The sequence below is a fragment of the Macadamia integrifolia genome, chromosome 4 (genome assembly GCF_013358625.1).
Source record: "Macadamia integrifolia cultivar HAES 741 chromosome 4, SCU_Mint_v3, whole genome shotgun sequence".
Classification (NCBI taxonomy): Eukaryota; Viridiplantae; Streptophyta; class Magnoliopsida; order Proteales; family Proteaceae; genus Macadamia; species Macadamia integrifolia.
Window position 1 is genome coordinate 14,466,392 of NC_056560.1, and position 5,315 is coordinate 14,471,706.

The following is a 5,315-nucleotide window of genomic DNA, read 5'->3' on the forward strand; positions in this document are numbered from 1 at the left end:
ACTGGTTAGGGCTGTGGTGGCTGGTATGCCCATACATAACTTCTCTGTGTATTGGTGGCCGTCTGGTCTAATCAATACTATGGAGAAGTGGATCAGAAACTTTGTCTGAACAGGGGATGTGGACATGTCCAAGGCCATTACTATTAGTTGGGACCAATGTTGCGAACCAAAAGCAGAGGGTGGTCTTGGTCTGAGAAGACTGAGAGAGGTCGATGAAGCCATGTTGTCAAAGGCAATTTGGAAACTAAACATGATGATGATCCTGCTTACAAATTCATGGGTGCAAGATTCATTAAAGAAGATGGATCGCTAAGGAAAAGTTACAAGTCTTCATCAATCTGGCCGGGATTGAGAAAAATGTGGGACTTGGTGACCTCGAAGGAAAGATGGATTTTCGGCAATGTAAGGAAAATAAATTTCTTGAAGGATAGGTGGTTGAGCTCTGAGCCCATTGCCGAGCAAATTGAGCTACAGGCTGATCATTTCGAAGCTTTCAATGGTAAAGTGGATAGATTCATTTATAATTTTGATTGGCATTTCCTTGAAGCTCCATCAAATTCTATAAATGAAATAAGTCACAAAGCGATGGAGATGTCCTTGCCTAGTTATGAGTGTGAAGACTTATGTGTGTGGAGTCCAAACTCAAATGGGGAATTCATAGTTAAATCTGCTCGGAATCACATAAGGCGGAAAAAGGAGGCTGTCGAATGGGAGAAGCTGATTTGGGGTAAACACCTACAACCTCGGCTATCTATATTTGGGTGGAGGATCATGCATGCGAAACTGCCTACAGATGGGGCGGTAATAAAGAAAGGTATTACTATGGCATCAAGATGTGATTTGTGCAGGTGCTCGACTGAGGATTTGGACCATCTCTTTGTGCTATGTCCGTTTGCAGGGGGAATTTGGAAAAATATCTGTGAATGGTTCGACATTCATTGGAGGAGCCATGGTAACCTTCAAGATCTCACGAGATGGTGGAAGAGGAAGATTAAAGCTAAAAATCTAAAAGAAGTGTGGTCCATTTCCTTCATCATAGGGGCTGAAAAAATCTGAAATGAAAGGAATTGCCATTGCTTTGAAGACCGCCAGAGGCATCTAAGATATATTCTTGATTCAATTAAGAAGGATATCAGAGAGAGCATCCCTGAAGTGAAAATTTCAAAAATTGTAATGAACGACATCCTCTACTCCAGAAGATTAGGCTTGAATATTATCAGTGCGGGAATAAGGCCTCCATTGGAGGCATATTGGTGTAAACCGCCTATAGGATGGATCAAAATGAATTTTGATGGTAGCTCCCTGGGGAATCCGAGTAACTCAGGAGCTGGCGTGATAATGAGAGACCATAGCGGTAGATGCTTGTGGTCTTGTAGTGTTTTCCTGGGAATCAAAGAAATTTTTGAAGCAGAGTTTGAAGGCCTGATGTAGGGTCTAATGAAAGCTAAGGAAATGTCTATTCCTTCCCTTTGGATTGAATCAGACTCGGCATCAGTTGTTATGTTGGTGCAGCAGCAAAAAATCCCTTGGTTCGCCATGCAAAGATGAAACAACATTAGACAGTACTTGGAGAGTACAGAGTGGAAAATTTCCCACAATTTCAGACAAGGGAACTCGATGGCAGACTTCCTGGCTAAGAAAGCTGCCAAAGCGAGAGTTTCTTCTTTCAATGATGGTTTCCCATTCCATATTTCTAAATCGCTGGCAAAGGATGAGGCCTCTAGACCTTATTATAGATTTCAGTAGTGGTTGGTCCAAATCTTGCTGATGGCAATGCCGAAGGTGGGATCCTGTGACTCTTCCTTTATTTTTTTGCGATTGTATTCTGTCATTGTTTTTTTTTTCTTTGTTGTTAATAAAAGTATCTTCTAGCAAAAAAAAAAAAAAAAAAGGTGGCATGAGCCTTGCATCAGCACAAGGACATTCAACAATCAATGGGGGTGAGATTTTTTATTTCACTGGAGTGTGTTTTCTCATTTTGTGTGGCCAACATTATGGGACATGTCATCCATCTAGATTTAATAGATGTTTTAGGGATGAGCATCCGATGACTTACCAGTGGAGGGAATTAGAGATCAGCATATAGAAACAAAGTCTGGGACTTATTGGTGTGTGTTTGTTCTCTGGGTTTGCTATACTCTTGTGTATATCAGTGCACAGTGCACTCTTACTAGTATTCGAACTGTTACTAAATGCTTTATTTTGCTACTTGGCAAAGTTTGTTTGGTTGAATCTTGACATGTGAGAGTTGAGCACCTCAAGGTCTACCTGAAAATCATGTGGCAGATCTTGGAGGTTCTTGTTAAAGAGATTCTTTCCCCAATAAGTGTAGGAAAACCCAGTCTAAGCTGGAGGTTGTTGTCAACCTAAAAACATATAACATAAGTTCTTTTTCCTTTTCTTTTTTCCCCTGCATTGCACATAATTGTTGGCAACTTGAGTGGTTAACATGATTCTAAGGACAAGACATATCTCTAGTTAAAGTGATCGGCATCTAGAAAAGGAGTAAGCAGCACCTAGCCTACAGGGTTGAACGATGGAGGCCAGTCTTGAGAGTAAACACGTAGTGATGGAGTGGGTTCCAAACACCTAAGTACGGCCCAGAACCAAATATGATGATGGGTGGCCCAGCATGGAACACAGACCCACCAACAAATAAAGATCAATGGTTAGACACATGCATTTAGATAGAGAAAAGTGAATATTCACGTACGTGAATGTATGTGAACGATCTTGGTCCATAGATATGGCATCTATTAAATGAGGAAAGAGAAAATATATGTCATATCCACAAACCAAGATCGTTCACATACATTCACGTGCGTGAATATTCCCTGCTTTCATCTAGATAGGTCCAATTAGTTAGGGATTTTACTCTTTTACGTGAGATCCTACCCTACAATTCAAGCAAGCCCACTAGTAATATAAATCAGATTTTGTGATGCCTTCTACTAGGGGTGTCAATTCTTAAACCGAACCGGTAAAATCGGCTGGACCGAACCGATAACAACACGGATCGAACCAAACCGAAGCCTTATTGGGTCGGTTTGGTTTGAAGTATTGCAACCCGAAAACCAAATCAAACCGCACTGGAAATCGGATGAACCTGAAACCAAACTGAAACCAGCTCAAAACCCAGACCGAAATTGAAACCAAACCGGTAAGAAACCGAAACACTCCAAAATTCATTAAAAAAATCAAAATTTGCATAGTTTTGTAAACATTTGTATGGAAAATCGAATCTAAACTGGACCAAAAATCAAAACCAACCCAGTTACAAATCTATTTAAGAAATCGAAGACAAACCAAAACCAAACCGTACCAAAATCGAAATCAAATAAAAACCGAAATTTCTTTATTGATTCAGTTTTGGTTTTAATTTTTTCACATCGAAACCGACTCAACTCATACTGAAATCGAACCAGACCGACCGATTGACACCCCTACCGTCTACCCATCTGTATATGTTACCCATCTGTATATGTTCACCTGAATAAAATTAAGTGGTCTAAACATCCGAGCAGATGTGGACCAAAAGAAAGGACGAAAGAAGTTCTCTGATGTAACTGACAAATTTGAGCAGATGTCGACAAAAAAGGAAGGAAGAAAGAAGTTCTCTGATGTGACTGACAAATCTGAGCAGATGTAGACCAAAAAGCAAGGAAGAAAGAAGTTCTCTGATGTAACTGACATGGATATCTTTCTTTAAGAAGTTCTCTTATGTGACTGACATGGATATCTTTCACTCTCTCTCATAATAATAATTAAGGGATTTCTTACCCCACTATTTTTGAAATAAATGAATGAAGACCATCCGCCAGTCCGTATAAAGGTGGTTAAAAAACTGGGAAACCCGAAATCCAACATAACAAGGTAAAATATGGAATTAAGGAAACTTGATAGTGACATGCAAGTGAGTGGAATCTCTCTTTTTCATCTCATCTCTCAAAATCATCTCTCATCTCTCTGTATATAATTGTAGGCAACTTGAGTGGGGTAGAAATTCACCCGGTTCAAACTTTTTAATTTTTTCTTGCCTTTCCTCCCCTAATCACAATGGTAAATAGATAGGATAATGTGATTTTCTTCCCACTAGACCATATTAACTGAGGGACTCATATCAAAAGTCCATTAAAGCATACAGAGTATGTCTCATACGTGCAACTTTTGAGGGGAGTTTAAAGTGGAGAATGTAATGCCTTGGGAATCAGACACGCAAGTAAATTGAATTTGGAATTTGAAAGTTTTGAAAGTTTTGAAATTTTTGAAGCTAAACCCTTTGTGAAAGTTGGCCAATCTGAACCTGGTTCAGCCATATGGTTTAACTAATTAAAATGCTGATTGTTGAGTGAGTCTAATTCACCATTGATTGCATGGTTTTAAAATCGAGATCTGATTCAGTTGATCTTTCTTTCCAAACCCATTGTTAGACCAACCCGATCCGGATATCGATTCTAGGTTTATTTGTCAAATTAATCTTAATCCCTGCTTAGCATTTACAAAGCATTGTTTTCAACTAGCTCCTACCTAATAATGCAAGAAATCATGCATATTGTGAAATGAGATCTTCCCTCGAGAGACTTTCTCCATCCCCTGAAAGACAATGTTGTTCTGGGGAATGATAACTATTGGCACTGGATTAAAAGGATAGGTGCATCATTCAAGGGAACATAAAAATATTCCTTTGAAAAAAAATTTTTTTATTCGATGGAGAAATGATAGATATTTTGTTCCATCACAGAATTATTTGATTTTTATAACCCAAAAAATTTCCATGATATATGGGAACGATCATTTATGAGATTTAATGATTCCTAAGAGGGCTCAAATTGGTTTTAATTTTTGGAACTGGAGTACTGGACCATTGTTGTGACTTTTGTCTCCTGAGAATGAAAAATCCTTGAAAAAGTTTTGAACAAAAATGTGTGAAGAATCATTGATGTGCAATTTTTACAGTTCATTAACATTTTAAAAAGATGCTTGAAGTCACGTGAGGCTATGAAGAATTCTTGTTGTGTGTTTGTATTTCAGTTTTTGGTAGAAAAACTTTTATTTTTTTTTTTTTCAGTACATTAATCTTTTAAGAAGATGCAGCTTTATTCCAATTTTCTTGTTTTAGTAGAATATTCTTTTATAAACTTTGCGGTACATTACCTTGTTAATCTTTTAAAAAGACGAGTAGTGAGGCTTTAACCCTCATTCCGAGTTATTTCCAAAATCTGATTTCTCTTCCCGTTGGACATAGATCCAATTTTTCAATTTTTTTTTTTTTTTTTTTTTTTTTTTTTTTTTTTTTTTTTTTTTTTTTTTTTTTT